Below are 12,970 nucleotides of genomic sequence, written 5' to 3' on the forward strand. Positions count from 1 at the left end.
TGTCTGTAAATAATGAATATTACACTGGCTGATACCTCCTCGTATTCCCCGTTGTACGAAAGTCATCTGCTCAGCATCTTGAATGAGTTTAAACTTATTACCCGTGTAAAGTAACATAGCATCCCATGTCAAGCCAGGCGCTGACATATAATGGGCCGGATCTAACTTATATGCTTCTAAACATGTGTCGCGAAAATTTTCAAATATATTTGCAAGAAGTAGAACGTCAGTCTCACAATAGAATTCCATATAATCACGAATCGTCTTACATCCAACTTCGTCCCATACTCTTAATGCATGTTCGTAATCAGACTCAGAAATCCCCTCTTCCGTCAATTCGCTATAAAATTCCTCCCTCTCCGGGAGCTCACCCTCTCCCAGTCTGTCAACCGAGTCTAAATATTCGTAGGGGAAGAAACCTTTCGCCCTTTGAATGTCCGGGTACGTAAGTGGTACTGCCGTCCATCCGTGGTCCGGCACAGTTTTTGCCAACTTCGCCAATGACCCCATCATCAGCTGAGCACTGTCCATAAACTTTATAGAAAAGAAACGTCTCTTTATCTCCCTCTTCCCTCCGGCAACAACAATTGAGGCGTGAAAAATAAATGTTTTCGAGAGACCCATAATTCCTCCATTGCTCGTCTTAGCTATAATTTTAGGCTCTGGTCCCCCTCCGGCGTCGATTTCATGTAATTCTTTCAAAATAAAAGAACCATCGTATCCCTTGAGGTTGTGAAAGTAGATAGGAATGGTTCTCGACGGCCGGCATCCTTCGCAATAGAAGGTCGCCTCCTCCTTCACTACTCGGTATCCTGCCGGCTCTCCACATGCAATACAGACTGGATCACATCCGTCGCGCCGGTAATTAGAAGGATCCCTCATCGGTATTATTTTCCAATAATACGATTTCGAATAATACTCGGCCCGTTCTTTCATATCCTTTAGAAAGTCTGTAACACAGGAGAGACCTGTGAATGTTCTTTTACCATAAACAGTGGGTCGGCCCGGGCCTCGTTCCGAAGAGGTCCGCGATCCTCCCCACCCCCGTTCCACCATAACATACGAAAGACAAATTGGAATGTGTCGACCGGTCCCCTTCTCAATAATTGCCTCAGTATCTGCATAGACGACGTAGGGAGAAGGAACCTTCTTCCGATGTCCTTCAAATTGACACACTTCCTTAGGAAATCTGGCTGGGCAGTGTCTGTTCCACAGTATACCTGATGTTTTTCTAATTCTTCTGTTGACTTAAAACCTCTTTTACAAACCGGGCAAATACACTTCCGTCTGCGCTCATTCTTTCGATTAGTACGAGAATTACGAAGGCGATTTTCCGCAGTAATTGGTACGAAGTGAGAACGGCCGCCGTCTTCGCCAACTATCAGTAAGATATTTGCTATTTGATTCCTATCGGCTTCACCTTCCGTTCCGTCAGGGCTCCGCCAGGGGCACTATATAACACATTTATGCCGGACGGATCGGGATCATTCTCGTAGATCTGAAATACTTGAAGTTTGACGCTCGGATTTTGCTGCTCGAAGCGCCTGAATACAGTCAGATCGGCGGGCGTGGGCGTGGAATACCTTCCCAACAGTAGTCAGCCATAAATGGGGCGTACGTATTCCATTTTCTCCTTACCTGACCACCTTCTTTTCACGAAACTCGGGGTCGGCCAACTTTAAACTTGCTACGATGGCGTATTGAAAACAGTTCTCGCTGCCCGAAGGTAGCACCAGATCGCTCACACAATGCTTATTTTTAACCATCTGGGAAGTTGGACTGCGCCACCCCCGGCCAGCCCCGAGTAAAACTTCTACTAGAATTACTTCAAAATTAAGTATCTCCTCGAGAACGAGACCAGAACCCTCAACATTTTCAATTGTATCAAGCATACGATCGTAGCGATCTATTAATTGTTGCCCCACATCCAATCCTGATCCTCTTACATCTTTTGTGTATGTATCTTTTAATTTAACAGGCAATGTACGATTTTGTGTATTACCAGTTTTCGGATCCGATAATTTGACTTCCATTTCAGTATAAACAGAGTACATCTTTCGTTCCGAATGGACCATACCTTCAATATCCACCAGCTCCCCGATATCCTTGACTCGCTTGACTTCAGGAAATTTTTTTTGTAAAACTGCTCCCTTGAATGCTGTATGTAATCGACGGGCCATAATAATCTTTATGATATATACTATCCTAAAAATTTTTAAAATGAAAAAATAATTATTCTATGATAGGTCATCAAAATCCACTATAATATTTTTGGCAGCATTTATTTGTTTATATATCTCGCCTAATCTTTCTAAGTCGACTAGTTCTTCCACATCTTGAATTTCTGGTTTATTAGGCGCAGCACAAAATATTAATCTCTCAACAGTGAAAGAAAGAGCACGCTTACTTAAGCGCGGTTTAAATGCTAAGAATTCTATCTTACTACCTTTTCGGATATTACGAGGTACAATAGCAGGATTTTCTCGGACTGGCAATGGACTCACTGTTTTAAAACCGCAGTCAATTTCTTGAACCATATCAATACATGTAGCGAAATCGTGATTTCTCCCTCTCCCTCTCCCTCTTTTAAACTGAAATTTAAAATACGCCACTGGCTGAGGCCCCTCGCTCCCTCGCTTCTGATACACTTTAGATGGATTGTAAAATCCGCAGGAATTCGTTCCGATAGGATTCTTGGAGTGAGCGGCCAGGCTTGCAGCATAACTTTTAGCAGTGCTTGCATCGAAACTTTCACCTAGGGTACGGAATATTATTAAATCAGTAAACTTTTGAAGACTCGGTTGCCAACGGACACACACCCCATCACATGTAGCTGGATCACCTCCCGAACCATATTTAGGTCCGATGTTGAAAACTACTTCTAGCTCACTGTCTACGTATATGAAAGGATCTACATATTCACCAAATACTAATTTGCCTCCATCATCAATTTTGATGTTTTCTCCGGTTTCAAGTATTTTTATTGCATCTGAAATAGAAAGGATTGTCATTGTCTTATCGTATATATCTTAATAAAAAAAAATTTTAAAAAATTTCTATGATATAGTATCCCCAAAATGTCATACATATTCATAAATGGACCAACTGGAAGTGGTAAGAGTTACGATGCAGTAAATTTGTCTGCGTCTCACGTACCAGAATTTGACACTAGTTTTTCTAGCAACATTGCCGACTTTTATAATGAGCGCCACGTTTCGATTGCCGATTTTCAGAATCAGTTTATAGAACATACTCTTAGTTTACAATGTCGGGCTGGGAGGACCTCTCCTTCGGAACGCTACATTATTTGTGACTCTTCCATAATTCAACATCTAACTTTTTCTAGAATCCGGGGCGTTTCCACGGAGTGGGAAGAAAAAAAGATTGTTTCTAGAGCATTTGACCATTTACCCAGTTTCATTATCATATTCAAAGATATGCCTTGGGATTATTGCAGGCGGAATGTGTTGACTCGAGCCAGGTCGTACGAAATCACCGGTACCGCCTTAAAAGAACTAGAAGAGATTCACAACAAGTTCAAACAGACTTTCTTAGAAATTTGCCACGACTACAGGCTTCCATGTTTGGTAATTAGTCAGCCCCTTACGCCTGAAGTTCTCAAGAATATACTTAATCCAACGATTGATACAGAGACAGTCGGACCAGTAGATTTTCCACAAGCTTTTGACTTTGGAATTGCATGGGGCAGCTCACGCGATAGCGGCAGCCAGGGATTTTTAATAGACGGTTTCGAGGAGGAGGAACTTGAAAAAGCGTACTTCCCACCTGGTCAAGAACAACTAGAACAACGTCGAGTCTCACTCAAGAACCTACACAAACTTCTTAATGCTTGTGAAACAGTGTGTGCTTATAATGCTCCGTTTGACTTACGAGCACTTGATATGATGAAAAGGGTGGACTTTGGAGTTACTTGTCTATGGTTCATGTCAGTTGTGTACATTATACTTCAGCCAGAACTTATTGATAAAGCTGAAAAAGGGGCGCTCGAAAGAACGGACCGTGGCAACATGAGAAGTCGCTTTGAAGATCTTGCAAACTTAATATGTTCAGGAACTGAGGTACCACCTCATCCACATACTGCCGAAAAAGATGCAATAAGTGAACATTACTTACGACAGTACATGATAAATACTTGGCCAGGTGGGTGGAAGCGAGGTGGTAAACTGACACTTTCTTCTTTCAAGAAATTAAGACTTTTTCCATGGTACTTATTGAATAACTTTCGTAAATACTTACGTTAGTACTTGACAAGTACCAGCACAGGAACTTACGTAGTACTTGACAAGTACCAGCACAGGAACTTACGAAGTACTTACGTAGTACTAATAACATTTTCCTCTGGCTCCCAACTATTGAAACTTTCTGGATAGCCGCGCCATTTTATCAGATAATATTTCTTTCCTCTAATTTTTTTCGTCTTCAAAATTCGTTCTACTCTGTACAGCTCATCGGCTCCCCGTTCCGAAAGGGCACTCTGCAGTTCATCGGAGTAGAAAGTGCCGAGTATTTCCTCTCCATTCAGATCTTTTATTTTGTAAACTGGTGGCGTTCCCAAGCCAGCTGCATACACCACTTTTGAAACCACGAAAATCTCCTCTGTCCAATTTGGTAAATATCCTTTCTTAAAAGTGGTCTTATATTTTGTAATTCGAACCCGTTCTCCCGGCTTGAATTCAGGGTCAACTCCCCCGGCTGCCAACTCAGGACCGAATAGTGTATAAAATGCCTGCCAATCGTTGTCCTCTGTTACGTCCCTGGGTTTCATTTTGATACTTCCGTGTACGGTGTTATTGTAATTCTCGAGAAGTTGTGGTAGAATGGGGAGCCAGGAACGTGTCTGTTTATATGTAAAGTATTTCCACATCATCGTCTTGAGGGTCCGATTAAAACGTTCAACGACGCTAGCTTTTTTGTCACTGTAGGTGTGAAACCAATGAATTCCCGACTCCTCCAACCACCCCTGCATTTTTCGGTTCGTAAATTCCCGCCCCTCATCTGTCTGAAGTTTGTCGGGCCTTCTCCCGGATTTCTTAATCACGTCTTGTAGTGCCTGTAACGTATCATCTGCCGTTTTTGACTGTATCGGCCTGGCCCATGCATATTTGCTGAGCACATCGATTACTGTTAGCATGTATCGAATGTTTTTATTCTCTTTTGCGAATGATGAAGGGAATTCCACGAGATCAGCTTCCCACTGAGCGTCTATCGATGTTACGAAAACGCGCCGGCCCCTTCGGAACGCGCCACGAGTACGAGGTACCGGTTTATGTAGATTATAGGTTAGCTGAGTTTTTAACCACTCCTGTACCTCTTTCTTAGTAACGTGGAGTCCACTGGCGCGTGCTGCGTCATACAATTTTTGTACACCTCCAAAACCAGTTTTCGGGTTGTAATATAATTCTCTAAGAGTTCCTTCAGCGGAGCCTTCGGCTTCAGCTTCCATAATTGCTATATTATACGAAAAATTTTATGTCGTACGGATGCCGTAAATGAAATACTAGTTTACTGAATGGCCTACTTTTCAATTGTCTGACCAGGTCCGTGGCCTCCCGTTCTGACACCTCCATTCCATATTCTTTAATAATAGTTTTGTTGTCTGTCTTGCTCGGTGTGTAAAATAGTACTAACATCTGTATGTTTTCCCTAAATGGTTTACTAATACTAGTATATTGTTGAGTCAGAACCCAGACAGATAGTCCGTCGTGTCTTGCGCTGAAACCAAGTTTGACTAAAACGTCACTGCGCTTCTTCATATCTTTGGACGCGGCGCAGTCGTCGAGTACTATTAAAGTGTTTGTACCGGCCCATTCGTTCCGTACGAAGGCTAGTGTATCATCCACAGCATCGAGTCCGACTGGAAACACAACACATTGTCATCGGTGAAAATGAATCTTTTATTATACGTTTATTGTTCATGAATGTTGGACAAATGAAAACTATATATTCGAATTTTCCTAGGTACGGACCGGTGAGGAGATCCATCACATATTCTGTTTTGCCAGAATTTGTCGGCCCAGTTACAATCATGTTGAATGGCACAGTTGCATACATCGGATCTATATACTGTACATAAATGTAATGAATATTGCTAAAGATAACAAACCAATTTTACCATATTCATGAATAGGGTCTGCGCCGGTCACTGCTGCTGCCCGTTCCGAAGCGTTCCGAAGGGCCTTCGGGGACCGAGTCGTGTAATTGTGAGGTGGTGGTGACACTCCGGGCTCGTCCTGCCACTTCACAGGATCCCTCCCCTCCATCTCGTGTACAGCACTTTCTCGAACTTCCGTGTTTATATCACCGTTCACCCCGAAGGACATAGATTCTGTAGCGTATTGCAATTCATTATTATAACCTGAGATCGCCGGGCCCGAAAGAATGACCATTTCAGACGGTAATAGAAGTAAATTTGGCGAGACTGCCATATCAAGTTTGACACCAGTATTCATTATTGTGTCTTGATATCGCCTATAACTAATTACTTTGTCGGTATTACGAATTTCATCTTCGAGGAGAACGCCGAATTCTTTTCTTACTTGCACTGCACTGCCAGTATCGCCCACAATGGTACTGCGAATATTTGCTTGTGCGCCGAGTATGCAATATACGTAGGCTTCAAGGCTTTCATTGAGGCGAGCGAGACCGGCCTTTGTTAATCCCTTGTCTCCCTTCAGAGGAATGAAACTATTATATTGTCCCTCCGATCCATCATTTCGGAAGAAATAGTAGTGTGGTCGGTCTTTGTCGGACAGTACATGTTTTTTCTTTCCAAAAATTGTATGTGTATAGAAAACGCCTCCGTCGGCGGAGAGGAAAAAGTCCCGACCGTTGTATATCGCTTTTGGCTGTCGAACGGGACCACGATTAGTGTAATATTCATAACCATAACCAAGACCTTTATTTTGGCCTTTTCGATAACGAAAGTCGGACTTCGTTGGACTTATATTTCCAAATTCTGTACATAGAAGTTCATATTGAACGAGATTGTATGGATTGTCGCCAGCTTTGAAGGTGGGGGTATCGTCTGGAAGTGCAACGCCCATTTCATGAAGGATCCGACGTATTGTAAAATATACATGAAAACGGCAGAATGATCGTATTTGTGGCGGAAAATCCCCCCCTTCGGAACCGAAGAGATGGGCGAATGATATACCGCAACCAGTAGTGCTGCACCATACGGCGAAATTTAATTGCTGGTCCCAGTATTTCATGTTTGGACCGCCAGCCAGACATTACTTTCTTTAGCTGTTCGATGAGTGATTACGTTATCTTTAAATATATCCCGAGGATGAAAAGTAAATTTATCTGTCGGTGTTACATATATTTCTAAGTCCATGAGAATAGGTTTTACTCCCCGTCCGGTTTGGAAGGGGGGGTATCAGCATGCTGTACTGTCGGTACGCTCGTCTTATTCAATTGAAAAGCAACTGGGAATGCGTCTGTACTCATTATTCGTGTTTCTATATACAGATAGATTTTAATGGAGGAGAATTTTCCCGGAATCCCTGTCGGAACGTTAGGGTTACTAACATTCCAGACTATGTTAATACTTTATTTCGGATTCAGGTTTAAACGAATTTTTTATTTTTTACTAAGAATAGATAACATACTGCAAACAATGGAGAATTTAATAAAGTCATCGGCAGCAGCAAATACGCGTTCCGAAGGGTCTTCGGTGCCTTCAGACGCTCGATCCATAATAGAAACAAAGCGTGAAAAAATACTCTGGGCCATCGCAAGTGGTCAAAGTAAGTTATTTTTTGGTAAGGAGATTTCAATTGCTGACGTAGAAAAATGGGGAGATGAAACGGTGAATAAAGCATTTAAAGTCTATGAAGCGAAATACAGTTCTCTTATAAGTGATACCATCACTCAAAGTTTCATAGATCTAGGAGCCCGCGCAATCAGTCAGGTAATTCCAATCGATGATCGAGATAACTATGCCACTGATCTTAAAAAGGATTTTATTCTAAACAGTGAAATAAAACGATTATCAGGACGGATAGCGTACACGTGGGGGCCCCTGATTGCTCTAATTTCCACCGGTTTAATTACGGGTAAACATTTAAATTTTAAAAAATCGGGTTTAATATAGTACCTGAAATAAATGGATTCAACTTCGCCGACTCAGCAAACGGAAACGACCTCCACACCGCAAACGACGACCTTCCCGACTCCGTCACAGCGCAACATAGAGAAAGTTACAATGCCGCCGAAGCATCCAGGGAGAGTTGCTGCGGGCAAGAAATTAGCGGAATGGAACAGGAAAAACAAGGAGAAGAAACTAAAAGCAATGGAGGGGGGGAGAGGGGGGGAGGGGAGTGATAGTGATGCGGTAGCAGACCTACCGCCTACAATGAAAGAACAGTGTGATAATAATTCACGCTGGTATAATAAATGTTATCTTGTTTTAGGAATTGTGGGAGTTTCATTGACTGCATTAGGGCTATATTGGGGGCGTGCTCGACATACCCCCTGTCCCGTTCGGCCTCCCCAGAAAGCGAAAAAAATAGAGCACGTAGCAGCTCCATCCGGAACAGTTCCGACAGGGGAGGGGGAGGGGGAGGGGGAGGGAGAGAGAGGACCCAGCTCCTCTACATTGTATGAGATGGATTAACTCCCCATATTTTTTATTTTTATTTTTTATTTTATATACTAGTCAGCAATCATGGATATTAAAACAGTTGTAAACACAATGTACGATGGTATTGTAATCGCAGGACTTGCGATGGGATATCTTATGATCTCCAGCAAATTTCTGAAAATAGAGGTTGGCGATCCAAGTCGTCCAAATTTGACTCGATTGGCAAAATTAGGCGGTGCGACTGCTGCCGCGGTTGCGACCAAAGATCTCCTTGAACAGAAAAATATTATTCCTGCAGAACCTTATACTGTGTAATAATAATATTCATCGAACATTTATACTTAGTAATATATACATACAACGTACAACGATGATCATTTGGATTGAAAGCAAAACAGGTGAACCAGTCACTGTTAATTTTTACCCTTGCATTGACACGACACAGTTTACGAAGATAAGACTGCTAGAGTGCGGACTATATAATTCATGGCATAACATAACATCGACGAATAATGTAATAAAATATCAAGAAGGTGACCAACCGAAGAAGACTAAATCAATACGTCCAGGTAACTACAATATCGATACGTTAAACAAAGCAATCGGGTTGAAGCAAAAAATTAATTTTGAAAAACATCTGCCGACAAACCATGTTTATCTAACTTTGGCTAAAGATGTTAAAGTTTATTTCAATGCTACAGGTAGCTTTGCCAACGTCGTTGGCTTTTCAGATAAGCCAGAGGACAACCCAGTTATAAAAAGTACTATGAGTCCGAAGAAAGTGGATTTCTTAACAGTCACTAAATATATAGTTCATTCAGATGTAGTCGATGTTACTGGAAATTATGTTTCATTTGGTTCGGGTGCCTCCGGAGGATACATACAGGGGAAAGTATCGAACTGTTTACAAATACTTCCCATCCGGGATACGAGAGAAATAAGTGAAAAGGTTACTTACGATTTTAAAAACGGAGCAATTTCTATGCCATTGAGAAAAGGGGGAGATTACATGAATTCAATGCGTATCTGGATAACAGATCAGGATGGGAACATGATCGATTTCAATAACTGGCCAATTAGCTTTTGTATTGAATTGCTGTAGTAGTCCCGAAGCGGGGCCGGTGCGTTCCGAAGGGACCCTATCGGAAGATAAACCATCCCACGACCAATCCTCCAGCAATATAGATCATCTCATATTTCTTTTGCTCAGGACTGGGCTGATAATAATCTGAGAATTGCGCTAACGCTTGCGCTGGACTTGACGTAGAGTTGCTTTGCACCGCTTCTGCTTCTTCCAGGATTTCTGCATCTGTATCTCTTAATTCTGCCGCAGCATGTGCGTCCTTTGCCTGATTTTCTCTTTCCCAGTCAGCCTGTAGTAATCTTTTTTCTGACCAGACGTTGCGATCATGTTCAAATTTTCTAATGCTTTATCATGTCGAATTTTCTCTTCAATAAGAGCCTCACCATTCCCAGAAAGCTTTTGACCGATAATATTTCCTCCTGTGAATGCCGTTGCATTTAATACAGCACCGAGAACTGTCATTCCTATAGCTGAAGCCATGACTGTGTATTGTATATTACAAGGTATTATTTTAATTTTCACTGTATATAGGTCCCTACGGAGTATGTCTGATCCAAGTGGCTTCGGTCTAGGTACAATTCGTATGCAAAATCTTGAGCTTGAAGATCTGAGTGATGTTAAAGTTAACAATAATACTAAGATGGCTGCTAATCATAATAAGGATTACGTCCTTCGTTATAAAGACCGCGAAAAATATTTCGTTTTAGCCAATGCCGCGGCGCCACCCCACGAACATGCTGTAGAATTTTCCGAACTTAAAGACATTGATGAAACTGTAATTGACGCCACAAAGGCTTCGAATGATTCTACTCCTTTTGCTCTGACATGGGATTCAGCTAGTCAGAAATTCATGCCTTATAATGTGCCGCGTAACATCTTAGATATATTGGATAGTGAAATTGCAGGAGGTGTTGCTGAACCACCAGGAACTCCGAATGTGATTTATTTTGATAGCAATGTAAACAAATATAAATTGTTAGATTTTCGTAGTTGGCTTACTCCTACGAATCCATACATTGCACTTCTTGGTATACCGATTCACCTTAAAATTAGTCCTCTTAATACAATAATGAAGGCAGATAATACACTAAGAAGGTGGATAAACGAGGGGGAGAATTATTGCTCGTATACAGCTAGCGGAGTTCCAGTTAGATTATTTTGGGACACAACTTTAAAGAAACTGGGTCTGAAAAGTGTCGGTGATGAGGCAGCTGAATTAACTTTACAGACAGTAAATCAACAGATGACTGATAATATGAAAATAATTGAGCATGGTACAGTTCTCATTAGATGTGTAAAGTTAGCTACGGGAGACGAGTTTGACGATTTGGTTGGATTTATGCTATGAAAACAGATAACAGAACAACTTGTGATATTATCATAAGTATTGATAAAGATCGGGGAGGGGAAATGAGTATTGAATGTTTTGTTGGTGGGAATAGAATAGAGAACGACTTAGGAACTACATTTGTACGTAGAGATAAAAGAGTGAACACTTTAGATATCAGTACCATTCATCTGAAACGTCTCATATTATTTGAAGTAATGGTCTTCCGTCACATTTTAAGTTCAGAGGAAATTACTAAAATTTTATCTATCGGGTGAACAAGTTCGCACCGATAGGAACTTCGTGTTCAACATCAGCTAGACTCCGCGACCGGACTGACAACGAGTGTAAAAAAAAAGCTCCTTTATATAGGCTAGTTTGATGACCCGGTTGACTCACACGGAATTTCCCACCTTCGGAACGTGTATAAACATGCTCAGCAGGGCCGTTTAGTTCAGGCTGCGCCAAACCCCTGTTGCGCATGCGTGAGTTCATATATAGGTCAGGGTTATACTTTAGTTACATGGATGGTTAATTTTTCCTTCGCTTCATGTAGATAAATGAATAAAATGGGGTGTAAAATTCTTACTTCATCCCAGTTGTCCACGTTTACTCTACTACTCTCACTGTGAATATGAGAAGATCAACCTCTTTTCCGCGGAGGAGATAGCAATTTTGTAATTTTGTCAACATAGATTTTTGACAGCCAATACACAATATTTTCAAGGAAACTAAGGGAATAAGTTGCATCTGTGTTGTCAAAAAAGGGTATAGATTTATTTTAATGTTCGTAACAAAGGAAATTTGCATGTCTGACATGTGGTATGATGAGATTCTTAGTTGCTGATAACGTTATCTTGAAAAGTGTGCAATTTTTATAACCTCCAAACATCAACTTCTTGATCAATTTACTCTTGAATTTGAAACATCATCAATAATTTTGGAACATACTTTTAACAAATAATCTTGAACTTAGATTGTAAGTTAAAAATCGTTAAGAAACTGATAAAATTGAAAAAGCCTTTAGCAAAAAATGTCTGAGTGAACAAATCAAGGGGAATTGTGGGTAGCCTCACTTACCTACAGGAGACTTACGACAACAAGCTGGTGAAGACTAGCACTTACTGACTTCAACGGAATTAGACTGAGCTCGTGTACACCTCCATTTGACTACTGAGGTATTCGTCGTTTACCAGGACACAGACGTTATGTCCGGGTATACACTAGACAATGACGTCACCCAGTGTCAATAGTATTTATACAGAGGTGTGGCTTGTAGTATACTTTGAATTGGTCTGTATTATTACCCTTCTGAATCAATATTACCCCGTGTTCCTGTTAAGGCTTATGCGCGCTAGTTGCGCAGTGTCTCCGACTGCTCTCGCAATGCAATTTCATGTTTTGCGGAATTTTAGTCTCAGTCATCTCGATCGGTATTAGGGACTGGTTAGTTTTTTTCGGCCGGGGGGGGGGTTTATTTTTTGCCGACGTCAAAAAGTGGCTGACCCCCCCATTCCAACTTTCGGAAACAGGGTGACCCCTCTATTCCAACTTTCGAAATATATATATATATATATATATATATATATATATATATATATATATATATATATATAATTTTTGGGGTATAATTTAAACATTCTGTGTTTCAACGACATTGTTTGTCATGTCAGTTGTAAGATAGGAACTTAAAAGTGTCAATTCTAAAGTTTGAATACAGTATTTTGAACGAGCTGTGAATGTACTCCATCCTTTTTATGCATAAAGCAGATGTCCAGAACTGTTGTAAGAAAAATGTGATTGTGAAATATTAGTGCATGTTGCTTTGTAATACTGAATTCTCATAGAGGGAACAGAAAAGTATCGGGAACTTGTCATGCTTTTCATGTGAACTGCAGATTTCATAATGATTAGTACACTTTGAAAACCAGACTTTGAATTTACAGACATCCAA

At 41.1% G+C, this 12,970-nt stretch overlaps 1 protein-coding gene across 1 annotated transcript in view; it reads right to left on the reverse strand.

The window, feature by feature from the left end:
• Positions 1-12,232, reverse strand: part of LOC139125368 (alpha-2,8-sialyltransferase 8E-like) — a 38,511-nt gene extending 26,279 nt beyond the window's left edge. The window contains exon 1 of the mRNA XM_070691458.1: positions 12,097-12,232. The gene's annotated coding sequence lies outside the window, so the exon portion shown is untranslated. The remainder of the gene's footprint in view (positions 1-12,096) is intronic.
• Positions 12,233-12,970: the final 738 nt, after the last annotated feature.

Source organism: Ptychodera flava (genome assembly GCF_041260155.1).
Source record: "Ptychodera flava strain L36383 chromosome 3 unlocalized genomic scaffold, AS_Pfla_20210202 Scaffold_25__1_contigs__length_14229661_pilon, whole genome shotgun sequence".
Classification (NCBI taxonomy): domain Eukaryota; kingdom Metazoa; phylum Hemichordata; class Enteropneusta; family Ptychoderidae; genus Ptychodera; species Ptychodera flava.